This window comes from Rhinolophus sinicus, chromosome 2 (genome assembly GCF_057876585.1).
Source record: "Rhinolophus sinicus isolate RSI-liver-muscle chromosome 2, RSI-T2T, whole genome shotgun sequence".
NCBI lineage: Eukaryota > Metazoa > Chordata > Mammalia > Chiroptera > Rhinolophidae > Rhinolophus > Rhinolophus sinicus.
This window is the reverse complement of record NC_142502.1, coordinates 43,172,534-43,189,991: the sequence shown is the minus strand read 5'-3', so window position 1 is coordinate 43,189,991 and position 17,458 is coordinate 43,172,534.

The window sequence follows — 17,458 nt, the reverse complement described above, 5'->3', positions numbered from 1 at the left end:
AACCATCATGTTTTAAACACATCATTGTAACAGAAGCTGCCTTGTTTATTCATTCAATATGCATTGAGTACTGTCACATACCAAGCATTGTGAAGAAAAGCATGATTCTCATAGAAAGGACCACATTAAAAATGAGAACTGGGGTCAGGATTGCCCCTGCTTCTACTCATTAATGATGGAAAAATGCACTGATTCTTGGCAAAAAGGGAAAGTGAATAAATAAGAATTACAACTGTGTCCAACATCTTAATTATGTTTTTTAATTGCCCGGGCACTTAAAAATGTGAAAGGGAGGAATCACAGAATATACTTAATTGCAATCCCAAGGGCAAGGAAAATGTTTATTTATTCTGCCTAAAATTACTCTGACTTTCCTTAGGCATTCCCACTGTCTGGATGGCAGAGATAAAAATAACAAGTGTCCAATCTGGTTTATAAATTAGTGTGATAAAATAAACAATCCTTTTACATAATGATTAGTTTTGGGGACCATTGCTCAGGCTCTCGTAGTTCAGTGTCCTTCTAAGATGGAGTCTGGGGGATGGAGGGTATGTGGGGAGAGGGTTAGTGCGACCTTGTAGGTGAAGGGAAGAGTCTGCTGATCTGTGCAGACTCACCTAGGTTCCCGATGATTCCAGGTAAAATGTTTGGTCAGTATTATGGAAGTATGGCTGACCCAGCTACATCCCTGAGTTGATATTCACCTCTGCTGATGATGTCTGTCTCCTGTCACCTGGGATCTATTTTTCCTCACCTCAGTGGGCTCCCTGTTCATATTCAGTCTCCCCTTAGCTCCTGCTAAGTCTCTGCCACATGCCCCAGTAGGCCTGGTTGGTTTCATCCCCACCTTCTGAAATAGTCACCTTGCTCCTGCGCCAGTAGTGCCCATGGCATGTTTGTTGGCTCTCAACATAACTCCCAAGTGTAACAGGTAAGCAGAACACATAGACCTCCTCAAGAGCAATCAGAAGCAGTCTTATGCTCACCCCACACAGACGTTCAGGACTAGCCTCTCCCTGTGGAGCTAGTTTTCCTCCTTCCCAGAAAATCTTGGGCAAGCTTCATAGTTTACTACTTACTCTCAACTAACCAAAATTCCTTCAGTCAATTCTAGCACAAAAAAGTGTCATTTATTAACTAATATGTCTAAAACAGGAGGAAAGATTTAATTTCTAGCATCTAAGGTTGAATTTTCTGTCGTCCTCCAGTTATATAGTAGGCTGGATACCTTCTTCAAAGGGAAAGAGGTGTGTGGTTGGCTACCTTCTTTATTTCCCTATCTTAGCAGTCTCTGTCTTCCTTCCATTCACTGGGCTGAGGAAGGAAGGAGGGGGGAGAGAGAGGAAGGGCAGTGCAGGTTTTATTTGGCCAGCACTATGTTCTATGGCACGTTTCCTCTGGTCAAAACAGCTGTTAAAATCTCTTGGTGGACACTTTGTCTTCCTTATGCTTCTGCTGGCCTCTCTGAATACAGCCCCTCAACTCCGGCAGAGCCTCTGCTGCCATCAACAGCTTCTCTTAGCATCAGCATCCATTAGGTGACATTTAATTCTCTCTGCTGCAAATGTTATGCCCTCGGGCAGAGACCCAGCTGGGCATCATCCCTTTTAAAACAACCCCAGGCCAATATTTCTAATGCCCATTCTAAATATGGTTTTAAAGACCCAAGATCCTTTTATCATCTCTCAATGGGAATCCAGTCAGTTCCCCCAAACAACCCTCTCTGCTTGCTGGACTCTTCAGGCAGCCTCTTAGCATTTTCTTCTTCTTCTTCTTCTTTTTTTTTTTTTTTTTTTTAAGAATTAAATATATTTCTGCTGTGTCTTGCAGCCTTCGTGGGGGTAATCTTAAATTGAATTTAGTTGTTGTATTGTTAATAATAAGATTGGCACTTTAACTTTGAAACTACTCAAAATCTAACTGGCTCAAACTGAAGCCTCAGTTGTTCAGTCCCTTCCAGCCTCCTACTGGACACTTGGTTGAAGAAAGGCTCCCATCCTGGGTGTAGGGGCTGGGAAATGGTTTCACCAGTTGGAGTTCGTTAGCTGGTTCTCTGCTACCCCATGATTGCAGCAGTCGTCATCATGTATACTTATCTATTTGTGTTTTGTGTTTAGTAGGCTGACAGAGAGCCTACTAAACTGTCAGCACTCTGAGGACAGGAACATCATCTGCCTTGTACACCGTTTCTGGCAAATAGCACATGCATTCTCTATGGTGGGAGGAGGGGTTGGAAATCTTAGATAATATAATGGCAGATCACTCTCTAAAGGGTCAAAATCAATAAACAGATTCACAATATATATATGGTACAAAAAATTCACGGAAGAGGAATTCAGCTGGGGGGTAGAGAGACTGTGATAATTAAAAAAGGTCGACAAACCCTAATCCAACACAATATTGACAAAAATAAGTATGGATTAACTAAGCACACAAACAAATTGAATAAATGATCTTAGCCCTTGCTCACTGTAGTTTTCCCTTTTAGTGGGAAAATTAGTGTCTCCTGGCAGTATTTCATGAGGCCAATGATTTATTAGCTAGAGCATATTGGTCTGCAGTTTTCTCTTCTTGTAATATCTTGGTCTGGTTTTGGTATTAGGTAATGCTTGACTCATAGAGTAAGTTAGAAAGTATTCCGTCTGCTTCTATTCTGTGAAAGAAAATGTAAAGAATTGGTAAATCATCTTCCTTGATTGAATTCACCTCTGTATCTATCGGGGCCTGGTGCTTTCTGTTTTAGAACACAGCCAATTCTTGATTTAAAACATTCAGAATAGTTTAGGACATAAAAACAGTTTTGAAAAATAGAGAACATGTATGAGAAAATTTTCTTCCCTTCCTATTCATTGTCACCTACCCCAGGTTATATAAAGGTTCTAGAGTTGCACTATCCAGTACAGTAGCCATGAGTCACTTGTGATTATTTAAATTTAAATTAATCAAATTCAAATTCAGTTACTTAGTCACAGTAGCCACATTTCAAATGCCCGATCGTCAAATGTGGCTAGTGGCTATCATATTGGCTTACATAGATATAGAATATTTCCACCATCACAGAAAATTCTACTGGGCAGCATTTCTCTAGAGACTTAGATGAGGTGGAAAAAGAGGAGAGAAGAGCAGAGGTTTAATAACAGAGTAAAGCCTTAGTATGTATCTCTGAGAAAATGCTTGAGCCCTGTCAACCCACCCACCCCCATGGGAGTAGACAATTGAACTGAGAATCGAGGGGACCTATACTTCACTCACAGGTAGTCTCTAAAAAAAACAGCAAATTTCCAGAACTTTCCATGCCTCAGCATAGCACAGAAGCACTGCTGTCTTGGCAGACAAGCCTGGGATGATCTCACGGAGTTCCCATGTATCTCAGTATGGCCAGGCAATAGTCAAAAGGTAATTCTTCTAGGCCCCAAAGTAGAACCGGTATAGTTAAGTTTCCTGCCACTCCAAAAGGACATCAGAATAATTGACAGAGAGTGGACCTTGAGGGATTTTGTGATCGTGAAAAAGAATGTATCCATAGCAGCTAATGACTAATGATTGCTAAGCATCAAATAATTTAGCAAATGCCTGCATAGACAGGTGATAATGACAAAAACTAGGTGCCACCTCAAACTTCGTAATTTTCATTGAAATAGTTCAGCAAGGACATTTTGATATATTATGTGCAGCCAGCACTATAATTAAGAATCTTCACCTCAGGAGTAGTCAGCTAGCATTATATCAAAGAAGCCCCTCTTGAGATGTGGTCATTACAAGCATTTCAACTATCATTATTTCTGATCACACCAAAAATTTAGCTAATTAGTAGATTGTAAAAAATGAGTTTTCATTAGTGAGATTAGCTATTTATTAATAACATGAAGAATGTTAGAGATATACATTTTTTGTGACATTAAATCTATCACAGAATTGAATAAAATATTTTAGATACACATATCCTTGCCAGCCATTTTAGTATCAGCCCGAATTAAATGCTATGCAAGACACCTCAATGAATTTGGTCCCAGCTTCTGTAGATTCGATTAATCCAACTTGCTGATGAAGTGGCAAACTCATGGAAAAATTCACCAGAACAAAGACAGTGTAGAAATAAGGAGTAGATATTATTTGGAGATAATTTTCCATCGTCTTTCATGTTTCTGTATGTCTTTGAACAGAGACACTGACTGCCTTTATTCTGGGCTACCTTTTCTAGGCTTATTATATTGTGATTAACCTAGGAAGACAGAGATGAGTTTCCCTCTTGAACAGTTGACATGTTTATTTTATAGCGGGACTTGGCAAACAACGGCCATTGGGCCTAATTCAGCCTGTAGCCTAATTCTGCATGTCTTGTGAGTTAAAAGTGGTTTTTAAATTGTTAGAGTTACAAAACAAAAACAAAAAAAAATGAAGAAGCATATGCAATAGACTGCATTCGGCAAACAAAGCCTAAAATACTATCTCACTCTTTACAAAAGAAGTTTGCCAATATATGGCTTACAACTTTGGAAGATAAAAATAGTATCTCTCTCCAGAGCATGAAGTAGTCAGGCTTACTATTCAGCATAAAAAATTCAGAGTTCTTTAAACTCAGCTTTATTCTTCTGTAATATACCTGACTGAGAATGCTGGTATAATCTGGCCCTCTTCATGTTTCCCTGTTGGGACTGAGGCCCAGAGAATCGGTGTAAATGCTGATACTCTGATCATTGCTATTGTTGTGAGTAATAACTGGCCTTTGTCTCTGATCCATGAATCTCATTCTGCCACTATTCACAAAACTGGTTGATTTTTGGAGAAACATGGTATCTACAGAGAAGAAATTGACGTCTGTGAATTTGTAATAACTTGTAATAACCTTGTACGCTTCCTATAATGGAAGTGCAGCTTTAGAAAAAAAATGTCCATTACCTACCAGAATAAGAGCTCAAAACAAAGATTAAGCTCAATTATAGGAAGACTAAGAGTTAGTAGATGAAGATAAGTACTTGCTATAGCAGTTGTTAGTGGCTGATGAAATAGAGATGTACAGCTTTCAAGATAAAAATTAAAATGTGTGTTATTTGGATTTGCTGTCTATATTATTCTAACCACCAGCCATTTGGAATAGCATGATTTACCCAAAACTATTCCAGAGAAGGTTGTGAACGATTACACTGTAGGAGCTTCAGGATTAGATTAAAAATGAGAATAGTTAAAAGAATTCAAGCTGCTCTAAAATTTATGTTTTATCAGACAATGTACAGAGTAAACATTATGAAATGTAAATGGAATGGAATTCTGACACCACATATACACTAACCTGTTTGTAGAGAATGGGGTTCTAGAAAAATTTCATGTGCAAAGACATAATGATTACACATGGGGAAACATGTTACTGACCTTTCAGAGAATATTTATTATCTCCTTTTTACTTTTACAATGTTCAGTTAATTCTGCTTAACAATATTTACATTAGAATTTCTTAATTGGTTAGTACCATTTTCTGCTGCCTGAGTCCCCTAATTTTTATTTGAGGTACACATTTTCAGTTATGAAACAGTCCTGACATGAGTTAGCAGCTAAAAAATGTTGTATGTAATCAGAATACTAAATGTATTCCCTACTCACTTGCTAAGTTGTAAGCATAGCCCGTACTGTTTGGGTGGGTAGACCCACAGATCTGCGTGAGGCCCTGTCAACACCAGGCACAGGCTGCTGATGGCAGCGACTCCACAGAAAGCCATTCGAGGCATTGGATGATGATTAGTAATTTCTCCTTCCCTTTCTCCCATTTCCCTTCTATTCCATTTTGTTTTCTCTCTCTCCTCTCTGTCATGCAATAGATGTGCTTATGTATATTGTATGTGCATGTTTAGTTTACCCTACTGGTGACATTCAGGATGTTTTTTATGCCATCTCCAATCTATCAAAAACAATGACTACCACCATATACATCACAGATATGAATGATTGACAAAAGCCTCACTTTCCATTAAAAACATTTTAAAGTGCTGTAGACACAACTAATGTTCAGAAAGCGGCCTTTAAAACGGACTCTAACTCTGCCCAAAGAGCAGCAAACAAAGCTCACTTAGTGGAGGAGACCACCAAAGGAAGGTCCTTTCTGCTGGAAATTTACTTTTCACCCAATACAAGCACAACTTCTGCCTGGGCGCCCATGAGTTAAATTTCTTCTACTGCTTCTCAATATCTCCTCTGGGGGAAAGGAATTCAAAATTTCACTACTCTATGAGTACTCTGTAACTACCATCTTCTTTGTATGTATTTTTCATACATGCTCCAGCGAGCAAAGTTCCTACTGGCCACTCCAGTAATGGAGACCTGCATTAGGTGTTTTTCTAAACATTCTGAATATTGATTGGCTCTGGAATGCCTTTTTCAGAGGAATTTGTATTGTTGGAGCAAGGAATTCTTTTTTTTTTTTTTTTTTTTTTTAGTATAGAATGTTGTAAACTATTCCCAGGCATACCAGATCCTGAGCTCTAGGGAGATATGGTCTGCAAGATTGAGAAAGCATGCTATTATTTCCTCAACTTTTCTTTACTTTTTGTTCCAGATGGAACTATTTAAATGAAGTCATAGCCTGATGTGCACAGAACAGAGGCCAGAAGAAAGAAAAATAAACAACATTGTTCCCATATATGTGAGTCTTAATACATATACACACATTTTTCTCTCCAAACAAGTAGTATTATTTAAAAAGTCTTACATTTGTATAATTCTTATGATTTTCAAAGGGTTATATACATACACAAACAGACATATGTTCCTCCTAGCTATTCTATAAAGTAATTAAGCTATTCATTATTATCTCTTACTTTTGTAAGTGTGAAAGAAGGAAAATCATCTGCCTAGGACCACAGTTAATTACTAACAGAATCAGAATTAAAATCCAGAATTCCAGATTCTTATTTTACAGCTCTGAACCCTATAGTTTAGAAGTGTTTGCTGCTCAAAGACCATAGTATTTCTCTTAATATAATGGCATGCTGATTGCCAAAGGATATAGCATATAAAACAAGATGTTTTCCTCATAGACCACATCCTCCTGTCATTTGGAAATAAAGACATATTAAGAGTGACCAGGCCAGTCTGGTGAATTGCTCCATATGGAAATTGCACTTTGTTTTGTTTTATTTTATTTTAGTTTAGTTTTTGTTTGTTTAATTTAGCTTGATTTGAAAAAAACAAATATTTTTTATTAGTTTCAGGTGTATAAAACAACACAATGATTAGATATTTACACCCCTTTCAAAGTGACCACCCCAACTCTACTACCCCTCTGACATTGTGCATAGCTATTACAATACCACTGACTATGATATATTCCCTACACTGTACTTTACATCCTGTGACTATATACAGAGGGTGCCAAAAAAATGTATATACATTTTAAGAAAGGAAAAAACTGTATTAAAAATGTAATACTCAATACATCCCGATAACAAAAGATGAATACAAGTCATGTGTACACATTTTTGGCACCCCCAGTATATATGTATTTTTCATTATAGTTGACATTCAATATTATTTTATATTAGTTTCAGGGGTACAGTACAGTGGTTGGCCTTTATATAATTTATGTAGTGATTTCCGGATAAGTCTAGCATGGAAATCCCATTTTCAAATAAGACTTCTGAAAGGAGGTTATTAACAGAATAACTAAATCAATTTACTAGACCTTCCTTTGATATGAAGGCAAACCAGAAAATGGAATCTCTTACTTTATCATAAGAAATATGGAATGTGTGAAAATAATAATGTAATGAGAGGGGATATTGTGTCAATAAATTATTTATATGCCAACCCAGTCCTTAAATCTTACTGTCTCCCCTCAGGAAAGTACTCTGTGAGGCATTGGTCCCATTGTCAAGCAGATACCCCAAATTCTTTATGGCTAATAGTGCTGGTTTCACTTTAAATCCAAGTCACAGAGAATCTTACTTCCAGTGTAACAATCAACATCTTGTCCATTTAAACTTATTCATCATTGTTATTATTTTGTGATCTTTAAGGAAATCTATTCATAGAACATCACTGAAGTAGTAAATATGGCTGGATTGATTCTTAAGTGATAGCATGCTAATTGCGGCTCTTATCAAGGTGAATTATTTTCACTACATTGTCTGGAAGGAAAACAGTGCTATGAGCAGCCATTGGGTTTGAGTATTCCAAACCTGTCAGCTTGATCTGATTTAAACATTTGGCATAAAAGAAGTAAATATCAGGTCTGGCTGAAAACAAGCACAAATGAACTAAGAAAACACAAATTAATTTATCCCTCCCACCATGTAATTTCTCTTTACCTTTATCATAGGTGTTCAGTATATTTTATCTCCTTCCAGTTTATCTCTAAAGTGCATCCTTTCCCTCAATCTATAGTGAAAAAATTGGTTCCCTGCATTATCTCTTTCCTAAATTATTACAACTGTCTCATTGAATTATATTTCTTCTCCCCCCTTTCTTTCTGTCTAATCAATTAAAATTTTTGCTGCAAAAATGATAAACTCTGTTAAAAAAACTGTATTTTCATCTTCATTCTTGAATAGGAATAGATGCATTTTGGGAAAAGAGATATAGGAAAATTTTAAAAACCAAACTCTTGAGTTGAAAGAAGTGCAATTGTATATATTATGCATGTGAAGCGTCTTCTCTGCCACTTCCCAGAGACTGCAGTCAAAACATTCACCAGTAAAGACTCATGCCTCAGAGGAGTCAATGCATATAAACCAATAGGAAAAAAACTAAATCAAATAACCTAATTTTAAAACAATAATTGAATTCAATGTGTATGTTTTTATTATATTTTTATTTTGTGTTAAAATACATGCTTACTTCAGGATATTCACCAGGCTTATCATCTTCCACCCCAGGAACTGCTTCCTGTTTGCAGACAGTCTGTAAAAAACTTCTTTAGTGCACATTGATGACATATGTTGATAATAAATACTAGCCTCTCTTGGCAAATCAAAGTGACCTTAAAATCAATGGAAAGAGGTTTACCATTTTAGCAACAGAAAGAGGCTAAGTATTCTACCCAGGGCTGATGAATGCCTGGTGAAGACCATGAAGTCCTTGGCAATACATTTTTTGCCATTTTCTAATATTTACAATGCCCTAAGCTTTGCTAAAGGACTTATGACAGAAGATGAAAGGTAGTCAGAGTGAGAAGAGGTCAGGATCTTGCAGATGCATTACTTGGGAGTCTTTTTCTACTCCTGGAACTAGCTGTCAGATGACAAACACATACAGTGCCTCCTCACAAAGAATTTTATTTATTCTGTGAAAAACATATTTTACTCAAAATTTTCAGAGGAGGACAAAGTGTAGCAAATGTACACCTCTTTACAATCAATGTAAAAAGTTGAAGTCTGTTACTATTGAGTATTTCAATGTCACAATACTCACATTAAACAACATTTATAAATTATTTATAATAGGTTGAATAATGGCTACTCAAAGACATCAAGTCCTCATCTTGGAACATGTAAATGTTATTTATTTTGAAAACCAATCTTTGCAAATGTAAATTAATTAAGGATTTTGAAATGAGAAGATTACTCTGTATTAGCAAGGTAGACCCTAAAGCCTATCACAAATGTCCTTATGAGACAGCAAAGAGAGATTAGGTACACACAGAGGAGAAGTCAATGTGAAAATGGAGGCAGATATTGCAATGATATAGCCACAAGCTAAGGATTGCCAGCAGCCACTAAAGCCAACATGAGAAAAACATGAAATTCACCAGAAGGAACCAACCCTGCAAATAACTTGATTTCAAACTTCTGGTCTCCAGAGCTAGGAGGGAAGAGATTTCTGTTGTTTTAAGCCAACAAGTTTGTGGTAATTTGTTATGGCAGCCCTAGGAAACTAATAAAGATATTTATAGCACATATGCATTCTTAAAAGTCATTGTTTTTTTTATAAATTTATGAACTTTTGTCATTAGAATGCCATGTCTGTAGTATTTACTACTATGCATTACAAAAGAAATAAACCGGGATGGGGAAATTAAGTGCTGATATTAGGAAATTAGAGTTTCAGGGAACAAGATATGAAGATTTGAAAAGAAAAAATGTAAAAATGAATTAAGATTTTTTTAAGCATAACTCTTAATGAAAGTAGAAATTATTTGTTATGTCATATCCTCCAGTCTTCCCTGAGGCTGCTTTTCAAATCTGTTTAACTGATTCACCATGAAAAAAGGTTTACTTTAGTTTTGTTTCTTACAGATGGATGACATGCTTTTATTAAAAAAAGTCAAATTTTGTACAAGCTCTAAAATGGAAAAGTAAATTAGATGTGGACTTCATGGAAGTGTTAGTATCTTTAGAAGTTAATTTTTATCCTGACTTGGGGGGATTGGGGGAGAGAGAGAAAGAGGGGAAGGGAGGAGGAGGAGGAGAAAGAAAGGGGAAAAAAAAGAATGGAGGGAGGGAGGGAAGGAGAGAGAAAGGAAGGAAGAAAGGAAGGAAGGAAGGACCTACAGTGTGTTAACATTTAAGGTGTTAAAAAAATCATATTTTAATCAGATATGTTCTCTGGACTAGCCCTAGGCAAAACTTGGATTTGGGTAAAAATTTTGTGTGGTATCCGTCTTTCCTTTAGTTCTACCTAACCTACTAAAATGAAAGAATGTGTTTGAAAAATATGTTTACACCAATGCACTACAGAATTAATATATTAAACATCTATAACCAAGAATTCTAGCTTATCCCCCAATATCCATTCTCCTCTCAATAATGGAATCCCCAGTTTTTAACTGGGCACATGGCTGCTCAGATAAAGGCTGCATTTTCCAGTCTCTTTTATAGTTAAATGTTGCCACATGAGGAAGATATAAATATTCTTAAAGGGGGAAATAATGTATTTCCTTTTTCAGTTACTATTACAAGCAGAGATGTTATAATTTAATTCCCAGCAGCCATCTTGGACCAGGAATGGAAGCCACATATGGTGGACAACAAAATATACAGACTGCAGACAGTCTGTATAAAAACTAATATGAATAGAACTAATAAAAATAAAAGTAATAAGCTTTGGTTCCTGATGCCATGTCTTACTGTGCCATTTAAGCCAACCCCTTAGCATAGTGACTGACACAAACTAAATGCTCTATTACAATAGAATAGATGCTTTACACATATAGTCCTCACAAGAATCCAATAAATAGGTAGTATTAACATTCTCAAGTTATACATAAGGAAACAAAATTCTGAAAGATTCCCAAAGTCACAGAACTAGTAATTGGCATCTTGGACAATCTTATCAGGACCATGTGATTCCCAACTGAGTGTTCTTTCCACTTCATTATTTTACCTTATCATAAGATCACTGGTTTGCTGTCTCTGATTATCCCACAGTTGTTCTAAGGTTTTACTTCTTTTTTAAATGTAGTAATTGTACTAAGTATAAAGGGAATAAATGTACTGAAGCAGATAGTATGTTGCTTTTAAAAAACAAAAGTGAAAATAATAAATGGAACAAAATGACATCTCTAGGGAAAAGAATATTTTGGATGACATTTCTGGTATTTCCTGTTACTAATCATCCAAGAAATGTCTTTTTCATCCTTTTCCCCAACCCTTACACTCAAGATTTCGTTGCTTCTATTTCAGACTGAAGGCAATAGTTAGGGGTCTCAGGAGGAAAATAAAAATACAAATTTAAAATCAAAAACGAAAATAAAAAACCTCATTGCATTTAGAAAGTTTATAAAATTAATGAATATGAGAAGATTTTAAGAAAATTTTCAACTGTCCAATAGTTTCTTCATTAAAGAAGAAAAGCTTTATTTACCTTTTTTAATGAAGATAATTTATTTTCAAATACTTCAAACATTCTGACTACAAATAATATTGTGACATTAAGAAAACAGAACATCATCGTCCAGACTAATTAGAAGGTAGAAATATGTTAAAATTTCAATCTAATTCCATCTTTTATTTCAATGTAATTTTCCCTTTGCAAATTGTGGGCTGCATGTAAAATATTTAATAGCTGGCTAAACAGAGACTTGACCAATGTCAATATTTAGAGTTATATTTCAGAACTCTTTAGTTGGTCAGAATCTACTCAATAATTTGGATGAAGGAACACACCAAATCTGTGAGTGATATGCAAGTGAAAGGGATATGTACTATATTAGACGTTGCATAAATTAGCTTTTGCTGTATAAAAAAAACAGCCAAAATATTGTGGCTAAAACAGCAGGCATTTATAAACTCATAGTTCTATGGTTTAGTGGTTTAGGGTGGGTTCAGTTGGGCAGTTCTGCTGACCTGGGCTGAGCTTAATATGCCTTGGCTGAGGCTCAATTATGTGTCTACAATCAAATCCAGGTTGGCTTGGACTGACTGACTGTGGGATGGAGTGCCCCGGGTCATTACATGACCTTTCATCTTCCAGCAGGCTAGCTTAAACATGTCCACTTTATAGTCTCCTGATTCCGAGAGCAGCAAAAGAGAAGACAAGCCCCTATTATAATCACTTCTCAGGTCTCTGCTGTGTCCCATTTATTATTGTTTCATTGGTTAAAATGAGTCATGTGGTGGCCAAGCACTGAGTCAGTATAGGTTGGACTAACATAGTGCAGGGATAAAGGGACATATAAACAAATTTGGAGCCATTACTGCAACAATGTAACACAGAGGGCAAATAAGCATTTAAAAATTGTAAGAGAGTTGGACCAAAAATACAAGGAGAAATCTCATAGAGATAAATATACAATACAGTTCTTGCATTCAGCATACACCTACATAGGTATGGAATGAAAAGGAAAAAAAAGAAAAGAAAACCTGATTTAACTTCAGTCCCATTGTAAAAGTGCTAGGAATTTTGATTGGTGCAGCAATGTGAACTGATTGGCATTAGTGGACAGTGAGGTGTCAAACCAATGGAGCCAATAGTCTCCCAGGATTTTGCAGTGGTGATACTTCACCTGTTCTGGGTACAATAAATGACAAAGGAAAGAGGAACACAAAGAGTTTCAGAGGATTATGACCTGAGTGATGGGAAATTGGAAATACATTGTATACAAATTCTTCAAAGGATATGAGGATGTTCGGTCTGCAAAAAGGATTTAAGATTGGAAGGTAGTGTGGTAATAGCTTCAAACACTTTAGAAACAATATTCCATAGAAGTTGGATTAGATGTACTACCCACGGCTTTGGAAGGAAAAAGGAGCTTATAAACTACAAGGAAGCAAATTGAGGCATAGTGTAGGAAAAAAGGAAACAAACCCTCACAATTATTAAGCGCTCATACATGGAATGGTTTCCATGAAAGGTAGTGAGCTGCCTTTCACCAGATGTGTGCAACAGAGAGAGAATGGTTACTACTGGAAAACAGTTAGGCAAGGTCCCCTGCTGCTGTGGCATGTCAGGCTTTATAAGGTACACATGCATGGCACACTTCGGCAAGAAATCTGGATAAATGTACTTTAAACTTCCTTCCTGGACATTCTTATACAAGGCCAGATTTCGGATCCATTGATCTAAGATAGTCAGCAGACGATGGCCTGCCACCTATTTTATATGGCCCTAGAGCTAAGAGTGGATGTCACCTTAATATTTTGTGACATGTGAAATTCCAATGTCAGTGTTCATAAATAAAGTTGCATCGGAACACAGCCATGGTCATCCTTTACAGTCTCTGTACAATGCTACACTAGCGTTGAGTAGCTGACACAGAGATTGTAAGACCTACAAACTCTAAAATATTTGTGATCTGGCCCTTTATAGAAAAACATCTGCCAACCCTTGCTCTAAGTTCTTGCTATGAAAAGTGTGGTATCACCAGGAAACTTATTAGAAATGCAGACTCTCGGGTCTCACTCCAGACCCACTGAATGAGAAACTGCATTTTAAATGATGCACAGGAGGTTAGTGTTCACACCAAAGTTTGAGAAGCACTGCTCTGAGGTGTTGATTTCTAAGGTGATACAGATTTTTAAAATCTGTATATATTTAAACTCCATGTTGCTTGTCTGTGTGTCATTCAATGGAAACAATGGGATATTATTACTTAGTCTGACACTCTCCATTAAGTGCCACATTCAAAACACTTTTAAATGAGCCAGAAATCCACTGGTAAAACAGAGTATGCAATATCCTTTACAGTCACATGGAGAAAATTGGTATTACAAAAATTTAAGCAGTTTTCCTAGCACCCTGATGTTGGTTTCTAATAACATTCTTCAATAAAAGGAATCAGGGGTCCTCAGAGAAATGACTGACTCTAAGGCTGAAGCTGGCAGTAGACAAGATGAGCCTGGAACATTTTATAGTGCCAGAAAGTAAGGAAGTGATCACACACGAGACAATGGGGGTGTGTCCAAGGGATACAGGAGACAACTGAGAGAGCTTCCAATGGCCGAAGCTGGAGCCCTTCGAGCCAAAAAAAAATGTAGTATTAGATTATAACTCAAAGTACAAAATAAATATATGTAAGTCCATACTGAGATAAATGAGCAAATACATACTCGTAAGTGAAAGAAAAGAGACAAGTTTCCTATATAGAAGAATGTCAAATAATACATATATATATTTATATATAAAATCTGCTATCAAGATGGTGGAACACAACTCCCTGCCCGTTAAGTGTGGACTGTGCATAGACACCTCCTTACGAAGAGTACAGTTTGCAAAGGTGTACTCCTTCCAAAGGCTACAGTATGGAGTTACTTTACAGTGGAGCAAGCTGACGAACATTGCCTAAGCCAGATGACTAAGTGTCACATCAACAGTCGTAAGATATGTTGACAGCATGTGCCGTTGATACAATGTGAAGAAAAAGGCATTTTCACCTCCTCAAATTTATAACCCCAGTCTAATCATGAAAAAAATTCAGAAAAATCCCAAATGAGAGTCTACCAAATATCTAACTAGTACTCTTCAAAACTGTCAAGGTCATCAAAAGCAAAGAAAGTCTAAAAAACTGTCAAGAGTCTAGAGGAGCCTAAGGAGACATGACAACTAAATGTAATATGGTATGCTGGATGGGACCCTAGAACAGCAAAAGGATATTAGATTTTAAAAAAAGCTAAGACAATCTAAATATAGACCTTAGTTAATAATAATGTTCGTTAATTGTAATGAAATGTACCACACTAATATTAGATGCTAATAATAAGAAAAACTGGTACAGGGTGCATGGGAACTCTCTACTATTCTCACAATTATTTAGTAAATCTAAAGCTATCTAAAATTTAAAATATATATATACACATTTAAAATAATTGGGACATTTTGAGCTTTGACCTCTATATATTCATTTTCATGTAACTAAGTTTCCTAACACATTTTGTCTAGAATCCCTTTTTGAATTAGGTTGACTATAAATCATAAATTATAAATTAAATAATTAATAATTACCACAATCATATCCTGGTACATTGTCTAGTTATTTTTCATGGTACAAACCCTTTTCATTTAACTAAACAAAGACTTTCTATTCATCGCTTTACTAACATGACTGGTCTAACCAGAGTGAGTCCTTGCTGGGTTTCTGTTTTGGAAGCAAGAACGAAGACTCACTAAACTGTTGTCTGTGTCTATGAGTTTTTGTTTGTTTGTTTGTCTTAGTCATTTGTGGCTTTTAGTTTTATATCCCACATATAAGTGAAGTTATATGGTTTTCGACTTTTTCTGTCTGACTTATTTCACTTAGCATAATAATCTCAAGATCCAGTTTAGTGGTTACCAGTGGAGAAGGCGGTGGTAGAAGAGGGTAAAGGGGATCAAATATATGGTGATGGAAAGAAAATTGACTTTGGGTGGTGAACACAATGTAATATATAAATAATGTATTATAGAATCGTACACTTAAAACCTATATAATTTTACTAACCAAAGTCACCCCAATAAATTTAATAATAATAAAAAAAGAATAGAGACCCATGTGGCTGAATGCAAGTTGAAGTCATGAAGTGATTCTGACACATTGGAGAGACAGAATTTTGACCTTAAACTTTTTGGAAATGTGAATGACTGCTGAGAGCTGTGGGGAGACTCGGCAGGACTGAGGAATGTTAATAAAGTCTGCCTTTTTGTAAGCAGAGTGAAACCACAATTATTGATGATAAAATATTATAGAGAAATTTTCATAATGTAAGCAGTTCTTCGTACAACCATCTCTCTTACAGTAAGTCCTCAGTAACAGCCACTAGTGCCAGCGGAGGCATTGTGAAAAAGGAAACAGAAACTTAAAAAAAAAAAAAAAAAAAAAAAGCTTTTGAAGCATCTGTGGTCTGTGGTTTCAGGAAAAAGCAAAGTTGCTATGAAATGTAGGAAGACAGGTTGCCCTTGTGGCACATTCTGAACTTGGCAATGTCCTGAATAGATGGTGGCACCTCCCTAGACAAACAGATCATATGCACATTGCCAGAATTTTTAAGTTAATCTGTTACAGTCTTAAAATTCCACCAATCAATCCCATTATGAAATGTAAATATATTTGGCAGCCTGTGAATCTCTGTCTTTCACTATGAATGTGTATTAATTCCACATTAATTGCTGCCCTGTTAATTCCTAATTGCTGAGAACTGAGAGATTTCCTTTGACAGGAGTAGCTCCTTGGCATGGTGCAGGCTTAAGAAAGAAAGTGTCGGAGAGACCATATACCAAAGTGGTTTACAATGCAATTCCAATTAAATTCTAGAAACAGTTTGTGGATTTCTAAAAAAAAAAAATATATATATATATATATATTGATTGCAATTGTGTATTGTGTATATATATCTCAATTTATTTAGGTTCTCAATTTCTCTTAGCAATGTTTTATAGTTTTCTACATACAGGTTTATCACATGCTTTATTAAAGTTATCTTCAAATATTTCATGGTTTTGATGCAATTATAAATGAAATCTTTTAAATGTTACTTTTTAATTGTTCATTGTTAACATATAGAAATATAATTGCTTTTGTGTTTAGAGTATCAACCTTGCATGTCACGACCTTGCTAAATTCCCTTATTAATTTTAGCAGTAGATTCCTTAGGGGGCTCTGTATTACATGATCATGTTGCCTGGAAATGAAGACAGCATAACTGTTTTCTTTCCAACCTGTGTCTTTTATTTTTTTTCACCTTATGATACTGGCCTGGGATACAAGTATAATGTTGAATAGAAGTTGTGAGAGCAGACATCCTTGCCTTTTTCTAATTCTAATGGAAAGGTCCCAATTCTAAAGAAAGGATTCGAACTTTCACCATTAAATATGCTGTTACTTGACATTTTTTAAATGTCCTTTTTCAGAATAAGATAGTTTCTTTCCATTCCTAGTTTGTTCAGAAACTTTTATCATGAATAAGAACTGAATTTTTTCAGGTTTTTTTTCATCTATTGAGATGATCATATGGTTTTTCATATTTGTTCTGTTAATAGGTTAATTAAACAGTGATTTTCAAATGTTAAATCAACCTTGTAATCTAGAGACAAGCCATTCCTTGCCGTGACTTATTTTTAA